Source organism: Heterocephalus glaber, unplaced genomic scaffold (genome assembly GCF_053883595.1).
Source record: "Heterocephalus glaber isolate CG9 unplaced genomic scaffold, H.glaber_assembly_v1.0 deba00000738, whole genome shotgun sequence".
NCBI lineage: Eukaryota > Metazoa > Chordata > Mammalia > Rodentia > Bathyergidae > Heterocephalus > Heterocephalus glaber.
In genome coordinates, this window is record NW_028258161.1 from 11,948,838 (window position 1) to 11,963,327 (window position 14,490).

Consider the following 14,490-nt stretch of genomic DNA (forward strand, 5'->3'; position numbering starts at 1 on the left):
TTCAGCTGAACCCAAAGAGACAGAAAAATCTCTTTACAAGATCATTTCATCACAGCAACTTTTGAAAATAAATACACAAACTTCAGACTCAGAAACTGTGAAAGAGAAACCTACCCATAAAAGATCAGAATAAGAAAAAATAAACAAACACATATGAAATAATCTTTCAAATATGTACACTGCCTACTCTGGAAATACCTCTGTGGTACTCTGAGATAATGACAGGAAGATCTATGGGAGGTGAGGGCTCTGTGGCCATCTGTACGTGTGGGCTTTTCTTTTAAATTCTTTGTAGCTGATATGTCAGAGTAAAGGGCAATTTAAGTTTTACACTACTTACTGAACAGGAAAAAATAATGGATTTTTCATAGTAAAGTCTTGTCCATCTAATAATCCACAGTTACAGCCACAAATGGTATATACATTATCCCCAACCTATCCCCACTGCTGTGAAAACCAAGCCTGATAATCAAGTCAACTAAATTCTAGTCTGATTATTATGACTGTTATCTAAAATGTTTCCCCAAAAGCTCATTGTGTTGCAGGGTTTATATATCCGTCACCTTTCTATTGCTGAAACAAAATACCTGATACATTCAACTTAAGGAGGAAGAGTTGATTTTGTCTCACAATGTCAGAGATTGCAGTCTGGAGTTGACTGCTCCACTGCTTTTAGATCAGTGGTGAGGCAGAAACATCTTGCTGAAAGGGCATGGCAGATGAAAGTTGCTCACTTCAGGGCAGCTAGGAAGCAAATAAAGAGCCAGAGGAAAAGGAAGGGGCTGGGGACAGGATACCCGCTTCAAAGACACACACCTAGTGACCTACTTCCTCCAACTGGGCTCCATTCAGCTATGAATTCACCAGTGGATTCATTCATTGATGAAGTCAGCACCTCACAATCCATCACCTCTCTGCGCTCCACTTATGAACACTGCAGCACTGGGGATCAAGTCTTCGGAGAACACTTCATGTTTACACCGTAACAGCCTTGGTTATGTGGGCCAGATCAGGAAGGTTCTAACTTCATCAGTTAATTAGTCCACTGATGAGATCATAATCTGAGGGCGACATGAGGGTGTGACCCGGGGGCCTGTATCTGGTCCCTGGGTCCTTCCCATCTCTGCCCCTCCCCGCCGCGCCCCGCTTTCCTCCATCACTGCCTTCCACCATGATGTTTCTACCATGCCACAAGCACAAAAACCATAGAGCCAACAAGTCATGGGCTGAAAGTTGTGAAATCATGAGCTAAAATAAATCTTTTTTCCTGTAAGTAGTTTTGCTCAAGCATTCTGCCACAGTGATGAAAATCTGACTGATACACCAACACAGTCATAGCAGGTTGGAGCAGCGTGGCTGCCATGCTGGTTTTTTCTTTATTTGAAACTTACCCGAAGTGATAATGATATGATGATGAAAAGAAATCCTGACTGCTGTAGCAAAATTAAACATGAGAATTCACGCCAGTTTATTATCCCATATGCAACAACGCTGTTCAAAGACACATGACAAATAGGAACATCCATGTATCAGCAGTTATCCTCGCCTGACCCCCTAAGGGGACCCCTTTCACATCTTTCTGTAGGCTCCCGACAGACACATGAATCTTCTCTCTCTCATTTATCACTAGTTTATCTTTTGGTCCCTTCAAGAGTGCCAGCTCCATGAAAACTTGGACTTGAATGTTCCCACAGATAGCACCTAAAATAGCACCAGGCATGGCAGACAGGCTCAATAAGCCTTTGCTGACTGAATGACTGAATGCACTGACTTATCCCCTAGGAAAAGAAACTAACTGAAAGGTCTCGATCTTTCACTATGCATTCAACTGCTTCCTCTTGGTCTAGTTCAATGTCAAAGCCTGACCTGACAGATTCACTTTGGCTGGCTCGTCGCTTATTTTTTTCATGATTCAAGGATCCATGGAGAGGAGTCACTCCTACACCTATTCTCAATCACTTCCTTCCTCGAGCCTACCACAGATAAGCATTTTTAAGAGTTTCCTGTTTGTCCTTCCGGTGTTTCTTGATGCAAATACAAGTGAATTCACCCGTGTATTTTTATATCCCCATCTTGCTTATACAAACTCTCTTCTCCACCTTGCTTTGTTCACTTGGCAGTGCACCTAGAGATCAATCCACGTCAGTACACAGATCTTCATCATTCTCTTTCAGCTGCAAACTCTTTCTTTCAGCAACTGCATAGCCTTCCACTGTCAACATACACCATCATTCTTTTCACCAGAACCTTAGCGATTGATGGATCCTTAGAAGCTTTCAACATTCTGGTGCTACACACTAAGCTTCAACGATAACCACGTACAAATGCTATTTCATTACATGGTCAGGTGTATCCGCAGGAAAGAGGCCCAGAACCCAGACTCTTGGTCAAAGGGTAAAGGCTTCTCTCAGGCTGGTTTGCACCATCAGATCCTCTCCCATAGGGTCATTCCAAAATTCTGTGAGGTGCTACAAAAAAGGCAGACACCTTAAATGTGTACGTGTGAAACAGGTCCCTGGAAGTTTTTCCATTTTTGTCCAGGAGACTGCTAACCTATTTCTTTACTTTTATAAAAACTGACTCTTAAAATTTAAATCAATTACAGCCCAATGGTGGGCTGAGTTCCCTTTCCCTGTTCTACTTGGATCTACCAATTCAAAACCAGATCTACCAACTGGTTTTCCTTCTAGCAAGCTATCAGAGGAAAATCGCTCTCTAAGAAAGCCTATCGGTGGAATTCAATTTCTGAAAGCGTATTCAGGAATTCTAAGTCATAAGCAGTAAATATTGTTTTCATTACAATACATAAAATGCCATAAAAACAAGTACATAAATGATTATTTTAAAACCTTATTCACTCCAACTTACAGGATCCTTACAACTCGTTTATATTCTTGGCATTTGTAGTAATTCATGAATTTTTTTCACAATGAGACTCTATGATTAGAAAATGATGTCTCTTCACAGAATTAACCAAAAGGTTCTTTCCCACCCCTTGTAAAGAAGGCATGAAGAAATAGCATCCTTTCACATGAGAATCGCAGCTTTCAGGAGACTGAATCTCTGGCTGAGAATACTTATTGTAGGCAGGAAACACAAAAGCAATGATCTGCTTTCTTATCAGCATGGATCTGCTAAATACAAGTCTTCCTAAACTAAATTCATTCCTTTTCTCTATATGGTTTTGAACATCACTTTCAATTTACTTTCACATTGTCAGGCATGTGTGATAATAGTCTCCATGCGCTGAGTAATGGTAAACTACAACTCCAGGGACAGTTCAGTTCCAAACACAGACAAAGATCCAGGGCCCCTAATCAATGACTCATACTGATCCACTAAACACATGCCCAAGAACGTTGTTTGCTGCTTTATTCATAACAAGTCCATCCACTGTCAAATGGGTATCAAACTTCCTACAACGGAATATACACAGTAGTGGGGGGAAATGAACAATTTGTACATGCAGGAACATGAGTGCATCTCACAGTATGTAAGTATGATTCCATATATGTGGAATTCAATGGGGTCGGAGGAATGATTAGCTTTGAGGGTACCAACAGGGATCAGGAAGCCTTCTGGGGGTGCAGGAAATGCTATATATCTTAACCTAGGGGTTTGTCACATAGGAAAAAACCAATTTGACATTTGTAAACTTTGCCATTTTATATCTCATCCTCCTGAGCTGGTCGTGCTAACCAAGAACTCCCTGCTCTAAAAGTAGCAACTATTAGCTGTGATCAAAATATACATTCAGTGTTTAAAGTTTTAAAATGTATCACAGTAAAAGACACATTGCCATTAATTTCCCTCAAAATACTCCCTCTCTGGACACCTTATCCCATCATTCTTGCCACTTCCTGAAGTAGTTCTAGAGTCCTCCTTCATGAGCCTTTATGAGACCTGATAAAAAATATGGTGAATGCTGTTGCCCAGTACCATCCAATGGAAAGGAAGGCTCATAAAAACATTGTATCTCATCCCCCTTATTCACTGGTGGCACCATGCACTCTGTAGCTCTTCCCCAAGTCAAAACAGCCATGGAAGGTAAACATTTTGAATGGATTCGGGACAGCGAGACAGCCACAATACCACAGCTAATGATATTCACCAAAGAGGACTTCCAGAGCTGCTTCAGAAAGTAGAAAGACCAACAGGATACGTGTGTTCAAAGCACAGAGGAGTATTTTGAGGGAGATTAATGGCAATGTGTCTTTTACTGCAATAATTTTTTAATTTAAACATCCACTAGATTTGTAAACCATACCTTGTGTAAATATTTCTGCTACGTATACTTGGTGATATGAAGCCCTTTGCTAATGAACAGAGTGAATGTCAGAACTTTTTGGTAAAATTACTTTTGTTAATTAGCATGATGAATATTAAGACAGGAGTAAATTATTTTGACACTCCCTGTCCCTGCATACACAAGGTGTAAGAATCACTCAGCCACGGCTGACACAGCCTGTACCCTGAGGCCTGATCTCTGAAGAGGTCCAGCACTGACTTGGAGGACTTGTGGTTGCCTGGTGACTATCATAGGGAAAACAGAACCCTGCTTTGGAACACAGGCTGAGTATACCATGTCCAAATGTTTGGAACCAGAAGTGTTTCAGACTATGTTTTTTGTTTTTGTTTTTCTTTTTGAGATTTTGGAATATGTGCCAATACACACACATGAGATATCATGGGGATGGGACCCAAGTCTAAACACAAAATGCATTTATGCTTTCTATACACCTTATACACCTCGCCTAAAGGTGTTTTATACACTATTTTTAATGCACCTGCATTTTGACTGCAGTCCATCACATGAGGTCAGGTGTGGAATTTTCCATTTGTGGCATCATGTGGGTGCACAAAATATTTTACACTTTTGGCTTCAATTTTTCAGATTAGGGATGTTCAGCTTGCACTGGCAAATCTGCCACAAGGAAAGCTTTCATCCCCTGTGACCAGAGCTCCTTGGAAGGCACAGAGCCCGAATTCCGGTGACAGAACTGACCGAGTGGACTGCACTACGCCTGCTTATCCATGCTGGTCTCATAAATTTCTTAGGATGAACATGGGGTGCATCATAAGCTGGTACTGAGGATGTGGGAGAACTGTGAGTTCTCACTCACCTAACACTTTCTGGTGGCCCCATTCTCTATGAAAATAGCCCGAAAGTGTGTATGACCAACCGACTTGGTTCACTTCTCCACAGCTGGGTAGACTGTGACAGCAGGGGACCTGCTCACCCACAGCACGGTGACAAATTTCCTAATGATCTCCTTACAAAAAAAACAAAGAGCAGGGCTACAGGTGAGATAAACTGGATGAGAGGTGAATGGTTGCACAGCAACACCCACAGAAATGAGGGGACTGGGGAAGACGCCCAGCAGCTTCCACAACGCTCTCCTCAAGGCCCTCATTGCTGTCTTGGACAGAGGTACAGAGGATATTTGTGGATGGCCCAAAATTAAACCAGATGAAAGACTCAAAATTGCAAAAGATCGTGACAGGCTGGTTTACTAAGCTGGGTCCAACAAGATTAAGTGTATGATTAGGTACACAAAGCTTAACAACTCAGGACAAAAGAAGCCAGACTCGATGACAAAGTGTATTACGGTTTTTGCATTTCAAACTTTAGGGGTCTCGAGGGGCTGGGGATGCAGCTCAGTGGTGCACAGTGTTGGCCTAGCATGCACAAGACCCTAGGTTCCATCACTAAAACCACAAAGTGAAATGAAATGAAATTTAAAACCCACACACAAAACTGTAGGGGTTTTGAATAACCCTACATTCAAATTCAATGTGAGTCAAAAGTGTATTGTAGTCACCAAAAATGCAACAGATACATTATATTTTTAAAGTTTACTTTTTTATCTATAATACAGATATTTGTGTACCAATGTTTGTATCAGCATTATTCACAGTGGCCAAAAGGCAGAAGCAACCTAGTGTCAATCAACACATGCATAGACAAAGGGGCTGCAGTATGCACATACAAAGGGCATCATCGGCCTTAACAGGAAGTTCTGACACATGTAACATGGATGCACTCTGAAGACTTTATGCTTAATGAAATAAGCCAGTCACAAAAAGATAAATATTGTACTAGGTTGGGAATTTGGCTCAGTGGCACCACGCCTGCCTTGCAAGCACAAGGTCCTGAGTTTGATCCCCAGTACCAAAAAAAAAAAAAAAAAGATAAATATTGTATTCTTTCATTATTTCTAAGGTTCCCGAAGTAGCCAAATGCATACAGACAGAAAGCATAATAGTGGTTGTCCCCGGACTAATGGGAGAAATAGGAATTCAAGCTTAATGGGTACAACGTTTCCATGTGACAGAAGCAATTAAGTTCTGGATCCAGTTGGACAATAACGTGAATGTACTTAATGCCACCAAACTGTACGCAGAAAACGGCTCTGATGATAAATTTCATGTCATGGATATTTAGAATTTATTTTAAATGACGCCCCCAAAACATAATATAATCTTCTGCTCCATTAATTTGAAAACAGGTCATTGTTCCCCAGCTCCGTAATCCGCTCAAATCACACCTGAAAACATGGTGTGGTTTCTGTACTGAAAGCCATGGGCTAATACTTGTCCACCTGCTCCAAGGGCCTTTGAAGGACTCCGACCACCGCCATCCTGGTGGAGCAGGGAGCACTTTAAACCCCTCCCCTGCCACGCCTATGCGCCTGCTGCAGATGTACCATCACGGGTCTGTCAGGCCCAGCGACCACAGCTACACTTGAGAATTCCCAGTCACTGTTCAGCTCTGCTCTTGACAAACAATATGCACCTCCTTGTGTTTCCTCAAGCCCGACCCCAGGTGGACAGCCACAAAAGTCCCATTGGGACATGTTCCTCCCACCACCCCCCTTTCATGCTCATGACCCATAAGTCTGTACAAGAGCTGGTCAGTCTGGTCTCCATCAGGAACCCCTGGCCACGTGGGTAAGGAGGAGAGTGTACCCTCCAGTCCTCCACATCTCCACTGCTATGGTCCCCAGAACCCAGGGGCCGAAGGTGCTCCAGCCAGAGGAGCTCCCGGCAAGGCACCCCAGAGGAGCCCAGAAACCCCCTCAGTAGTGAACTTCCCACAGCCTCAGGCCCTCGCCCGTCCTCTCCACCAACAGCACATGCACACAGACAGACGCACAGCTACCCAAGTCTCTCCAGCTAACACCCAGCACCCGAACACAGCATCACACCTCTCTCCTAACTGGCAGCCGGGGCAGGTGGGGTGGGAAGGGTCAGAAGTCGGGGGTCAGAGTCCACCCAGCGATGAGCTCCAGGGCGGCGGCACCTGTCAGCTGCCAGGCACTGAAGCAAGACTTCCTGCCTCTCTTCTGGAACAATGGAGTCTCCACAGTCAGGCAACCTGGCAGGCCCAGCATTTCATCTCCTTGGAACAGCAAAACAAAACCATCTCCAGATGACCAACAAACGCCTTGCCGTGACTAAACAGCATTCTGAGGGTTTACGGAGGGTTCAGGGTGCAAGCCCCAAATCTGCTGTGCCTCAACCTGATACACCGCCTCCCTCTCTCCAGCCAGACTTCGGGCGACCCTCCCGAGTGTGAACTCCGGATCGGCCCAATTTCAGGTCAGGAACAGCACGAGATGCTGCCTCCCGCCGCTATTCAGTCCATGAACTGAATGACGTCCAAATGTCCACTGCATCTTGCTATTGAGTCATCGCGTGTATCGCTAAAGCTTAAATCCTCTTTCTTTGGCAACCAAAAAGAAAATGAGCAAAATCAGAGCAGCATTTCTAAAGGCACTACACATAAAACTTGCATCTCCCTCGAACCCTGATGATTATATCATCTGGTTAGTTCTGCCTCCCTGCCCCTCGGGTGAAGCAGCTGCGGCCCGGTAAATACAGAGCACGGCCCGGCCACAGGTGGAGAGACAGGGGTGCGAACTGGGCAAAAGAGGACAATCAGAATCGTTCTGAATCTCGTTACTTGGTGATATGGGGAAACTTTCTTACCCCCTTCCTTCCTTCCTCCAGTCTTCCTTTTTCTTAGGTCAGGGGACAGAGACCCACACTATTATTATTAACAGCAGAATGTCAAGATGTCTTTAATTTTCCTACATATGTGTGTCTGCACTTTTTTCAGCATTACAGGAAGTATGAGTGACAAATAAAAATTGTACGGATCCAGGATGCGCAACATGATGCTCTGACACACGTGCATGGCAGCGAAGAGACTGCCACAGCCGAGCTGACCTGCTGGTTACCTGCTGTGTGTTAAAGACACCTGAGCTCTATGCTCTCAGCAGATGTCTTAGCATTCTTTAAAACTGGGGTGAAATACATAAATAGTGGGCCTAACCAGGGGTGTACATGGCTGTTTCACCTCGAGCTGGAGCACAGCAGTACTGTTCCTCCCAGGGCGGCTTCCTATCAGGGCAGCAGCACCAGGTGACAGGTGGCCCCACCGGCGGCTACTCCAGCTCTGCCCACTCTGGGCTGGAGCAGTTCCTGTGTTCCAAAGAGTGTGGCAAACTGAGCTTAGGTCGGCTTCCTTCTGGATTTTTTTTTTGGTACCGGAGATTGAACTCAGGACCTTGCGCTGCAAGGCAGGCGGGGGAACCACTGAGCTAAATCCCCAGCCCTCCTTCTGGGTCTTAATGACCAAATATTCACTTGACAGCTGCCTGGGCAGACATTGTCTTGAGTTCCAAAGACCACACGAGCTCACCAAGACACGAACATCTTTCATAACACATGAACATAGCAAACCAGAGCCAGTGTATGATGTGACAATGGTAACTTCGCGTGTATCGGGTGCTTTTCCAAGTGTTTCACAAGAACAGTCTCAGTTAATCAGCACAGCAGCCACTGAGAACGCTGTCTCTCCCGCACAGACAGTGGAACTGAGGCACGGAGGGCTGGAGAAACCAGCCAGCCACAGAGCCCTCTGCCAGCCCAGCCATACGTCCTCCTGTCATGGCCACACTGCATTTCCAGAGAGTCAAGCTGATGTTTTCTACTGAGGGAAACCAGCCAGGGATAAATCTTTCTCATCCCTGTCTTTAAAAATAGTACAGAAGAATAAAAACAAAAAGTAAAAGAAAAATAAAATCTCCCCCACAGGCCAAAAAGAAAATATGTTTGATGTCAAAAAGGAAACTTTCACTTGGTTTTTCTTGTGAAAAATTCAAATCCTTCAAGGGCCACTTAACTATCTTTTATAAACAAACCTGGGCAGGAGGTCCAGACGGCTCTGGAGAACCATCTAGAAGCTGCCCAGTGAGCAGTGGAAACCCAGGCCACCCACCAGCCTCGATCCACTACAGTGTGTCGGAAAAGTGCCAGTCATTCTAAGGCATCTCAGATTTCTGAAAAAAGTAAAATCACACAGGATCCCTTTGCTACCCTTCCTAGTACTGACAATGAATCAATCCTTGTAATTTAATGACTTCCTTGGTGTGTTCCACGCTAAAATGAGACACAGTCCCCTCCACACCCAAAAATCAGATCCAAACAACAGATCCCAGAAAAGATGTGGTGACACAGGACACACTGGAGAGGCTGTTTGTTGGAATAGTCCCTCATCCTGTTCCAAAGTCCCTTCCCTTCATTCAGTCCAGTTATTCCCCACAGGAATACATGCAGTGTGATTTCTATAATCTTGGAAGAGGTCAAAGAATTCTCAAAGGAAGTTAAACTAAGATATAGCACATAGCATTAAGAAGGTAGGGACTAAACCCCAGACCGTCATGGATAGAGTTCTGGCCCCAGAGGGCTTAGGAATTACGGGAAAAGATTTTGTGTGAAAGTTCATATTACAAGAAGAGAAAGGATTTATACCAAGGTTACCACCCCTGCTCAGAAATGTTGAACTTCCTCAAATATTAATAGGCTGAATGCTACAGGTAACAGTTGAGGCTATGAGGTCATATCTCATATGTGCAGGAGAAATAAACAGTGGTCTCTACAAGTAACAAGAGCCTCTTACACGGAATACCTTCCTTTTTTCACTAGTTGGAACCTCTTGTTCCTTTCACAGTTTTATTATTGTTAAAATTAGCAGCTGACATTCATGAAAAGCCAACAACATGTCTCTCTATCTTCTATTATGACTGCATCATTCATTCACCTCTGAACCGACTTTCCAAACATCGTTAACTTCATCCCAGCAAACAACAGTCAGGCACAAAGATAAGGAAGGCAATTAAAAGTTATACTAACAATAAAAATAAATTAGTATAGAATTCTTGGCAGTTGTCAAGGCATGGTTTATGGCTTTTACATTAGAAAGACTGGGAACTTTTCCTTTTTATTACTGCAGACGGTGCAGAAGCAATGATTTAAATGGCTAAAGGCAAGTCAGGAGAAGAAAGGCCTTGGGAAAGTTTCCAGTCTAAAAAAGCATTAGCAGAACTAGATGGTGACATTTCGAAGAGCCAAAGGGAAGTCTGTCTACTCTGCAGCCCACCCGTGTCTCCCCAGGTCAGGCCTATGTTGTCCCCAGTGCCTCACAGTCTAAACTGGTGGTCCTAACGTGGAAGCTGGCCAAGGTCAAGACACAGCAGGACTGAGGCCCATCCTATGCCAAAGGAAGCCAAAGCAAAAATGGCAGCACCACAGCTACGCCTGACTGAACCCCACCCATGGGGACAGTATTTAAAGAGGCTTCCAGGTGGCTTTGCTTGACAAGTCTCATAAAAACCCTAATCAGCACATTCTCCTCCTCAAAGTCTCAGAGACAGAGGGAAACTGAGGTCATGACCAGTCCTAGGCCTAACCACAGGAGCACTGTGCATGCTCCAGGCCTCCAGGACAGCAATTATGCTGTATGTAGCCACTAATCTCTGTGTTTGCCTCTGACCCTCCCCTGTCACTGCAGGGGATCCTCAAAATGGAAGCAACCTGTTACCCATCCACAGTGCTTGGATACAGTAGGACCCAGTATGTCTGTTCCCTGGACACTGAATAAATTCAACAAATAGGCAATCCCTGGGGAAAGTTCTTGTTCATTAATTTCAAAATTTTGCTTCTAAAGACAAAATTTTATGACTGGAGAATAATTTCTCTACATCTGTCTTCCAGAGTCCTTAGATACCTCTGAGTTGGGTCACAGTTCTCTAACTGCTGTGAGCCGACAGGAAGAGGGAATGCAAGAAAATGGCTCAAACTGAAGAAAAACACTGAAAAGGAAACAATGAGAGATGAGAAATAGAAAAAAGAAAGAAATGCCAAAAAAAAAATAGAAAGAAAGCAAAACAAATCTGATTTTTTTCCTGAAGTTTGCCATCGGATCACATCTACTTGTGACTGCATTTTGAATTTTAAATGTATTTACACCTACTCTTTCTCCTTACAAGTGAAACAAGTCAATAGATGTTCACTTTCCCAAAAGGCTAGCGATGATAGAAGTTCCTCTTTTTGATCTTCTCCTTGTTAGGAAAGAAAACAAAGCAGAAGAAGAGAAAAACATTCCACACAGTCCTTCAGAAGCTGAAGGGAGAGCACCAGACTTGGACACATGAAACCTGCCATGAATTTTCAAAACCCGGAGTGAAAAAGCAAGCAGTGAGCATGCGCAGAAGGGCTTGGCAAAAGTCTACATGAAAAAAAAAATTAGTAGACTAAAACTTCACTTCTATATAATGTTTAAAAGAAATCAAAGCTTTAAGAAAATAAAATGACTAGACCTGTACGTGGTGGCTCCAGGCTGTAATCCCAGCATCCTGGGAGGCTGAGACACGAGGATCACAAATTTAAGCTCAGCCTGGGCAACTGAATGATGTCCTGAGACTCTCTCTCAAGGTAAGTAATGAAAAAGGGCTGAGGAAGTAGTTCAGGAATGGTGAGGGCCCTGGGTTCAATCCCTAGGACCATCATCAGAAGGGAAGAAAGGAGAGGGAAATCGAAAGGGGAAAGGAAAGGAAATCACTCATAAAAGCTGCTGATAACTCTGAATCTATGGTTTATATTTTATTGAACTTGGTCCATCCTAAGTTTTTAACAAGACATGAATTATTACTGATGTATGCTGTCTTGCCAAAGAGATTCTTTCACATCTTTAAAAATAAATTGTAAATTTCCATTTTTTCATACTTCTGGGCAAAAACATTCCGTTTATACAATTTCCAACTCACTCAGCATGCTGGAGCCTTCTGTGAAAAGGTTACCCAGCGCTTCTTGGTGGATGGGTGGGGTGCCGTCTATGAATACGGGGCAGAACAGATGCAGAAGAGTCATGCAGACTGAGGAAGGAAAATAAAGGAAGGGCTCTCATCACACCAAATTAACCCCCCAAAAACATCAACAGGACTAGCACATGGTAGGAACCACAGGGGACGGAGCTACTACCTCCTGAGTTTACATAATTCAAGTGTGACTTTTTTTGGTACAGGAGATCGAACTCAGGACCTCATACTGCCAGGCGGGCACAGTGCCGTTGAGCTACATCCCTGGCCCTGAAGTGTGACTTTCACAAAGAGCTGTGAGGAGTGAGTCCTGGCCAAGGGGCCCGTCTGCCCTTCTCTGGGTGGCAGGGCACTTGCCTGGCACATGTGAGGCCCTGGCCCTCATGCCCAGTACCACAAAACGAAAGAGAAGACTGGCTTCTAGAAAAGAAGACAACTCGGGGCACTAAAGTCTTTCTCATTTTGTCTGGAAAAACAAAATCCCGCCAGCCTGCCTTGTACCAAAGACACAGCAGAATAAACAAGCCCGAGGTCATCCCTTTGTGGACCAGGAAACGTCAAGCTCCAGTGCAACCACCAGGACAGCGGCCCCGCAGTGCTCAGTCCCACTGACTCCACGGCAGCCAAGCTAACAAGGGGAAAGCAAGGACAGAAAGCCAAAACCCACTGTGGGTACCACAGCCGGGCCCCAGGACGCAGGCAAACAGGAAGAGCACACAGCATGCGTCACAACTGAGCCTCCAGCTCACCAGGTGATAATGCAGCCTCCTGCGAACACAGAGGGACCCACGGGCACAGAGTACTTCTGAAAACGTGTGGTCCTTGCTGTCATTAAGGCAGCCACTGACTAGAGCTTTCAATAAATATTAAACCCTAACAAACCAGGGTCTCTGGCGCCCAAGGCCTTTTCATCCACAGAAAGCACCTGTTAAGAATGGCTCCAAAGATGCATCGTAGACAAGAAAAATAATTCTAGCCTGTGGTGTATAAAGCAAAGTCCTCCGACAGCTGGGCACGGGGACCTGAGACAGCTCCCGGGAGATGCACACCACAGTGCCCGGTGTGTGGTCTCTCATGTGTGAGGGCTGCATGACTCTGGGTTAATAACCAGGAGATGATGAGAGGGACAATCCCGCACCAAAGGCTCAGGTCTTGGGGAAATTCCGTGGAAGGCAGAAATCAAACAGAAGTATTCTACCTTTCTACAAAATTAACATAGTGCCCTCCAAAGATGCAGTTTGCATTTAACACCCAAAGGCAAGTTGCTTTCTTTGTTTTTGGTTCACTGAAATCATTAACTGTGTGGTGGAAGCAGGCAAGGCAGGAAGTGGAGCAAAGGCTTCCTCTGAAGAGCGGTCTGACCACATCTCTACTGCCATGCCTCTGACTCGAGAGGCTCGGGTGGGCATTCTAAGTCCTGACTCTCATCACACCACATCTCGTACAAGTCCAAAACACTCACAGCCAGAACTCCTGGCTCCAGAGCAATAATACCTGGCAAGTTCCATTCAACACTTAACTTCCAGACCAGTGGAACAAACATAAAAATCGTCACAGCACAACTTCATGAAAAAGACACGTCCAGGACCTCGGTGAAGGAATACCCTGGACTTCAGAACAGCATTTCCATAGAAGCTTTTAAGAAAGAAACTGAATGAATATCGGGGGATGCACACCATTTCTTCCTGATTAGAGAGCACAGCAGCCAGGTGTGTGACTCCAGCAGGGCAGAGGAAGAATGAGGCCACCTGAGCAGTGTGAAGGAGAGATGGGAGGGAACCCCAGAGCGGCTTAGCTCAGCACATCCAAGGCAGGCTGTGGTCAGGGATCACAAGTGAAAATGACAGGGACGGGCGCTCAGGGTGACAGGTCAGTGACGTCAGCACACAGCGCGGTGTGCACAGCAGCCCTAAACCAGGAGGCACGGTGCACACCTATAATCCCAGCCACTCAGGAAGCCAAAGCAAGAGGACCCCAACTTCAAGGCCAACCCAGGCAACTTAGTGAACCTTGTCTCAAACATTGAAAAGGCTCTGTGCACCCTGGGCTCAATCCCCAGTACCACAAACAGAACTACATCAGGCCTGACGCTGTCCTTTCAAAGGCCTGCTTGCAAGGCTGTCCTTGCCTGGTATCTGGGAACCTGACTGGAAGGATTCCTGTCAGCCTAACTGAAAAGAGTGACCCACTGCGCCTGAACTGTTTATGCAAACTATGTGGTTTATGCACAACACCTGCTTTCCTTCTGGGAGCCTGGAATTCTGGTGCTTGCCAGGGAGAAGGTGCCTAGTGACCAGCAGCTCTCAGTAAAAATCCGGAAGTAAAA

The 14,490-nt window shown here is 44.9% G+C and overlaps 1 protein-coding gene across 9 annotated transcripts in view; it reads right to left on the reverse strand.

The window, feature by feature from the left end:
* Camk1d (calcium/calmodulin dependent protein kinase ID) overlaps positions 1 to 14,490 on the reverse strand; it is a 366,227-nt gene that overhangs the window by 287,842 nt on the left and 63,895 nt on the right. The window lies entirely within an intron of this gene.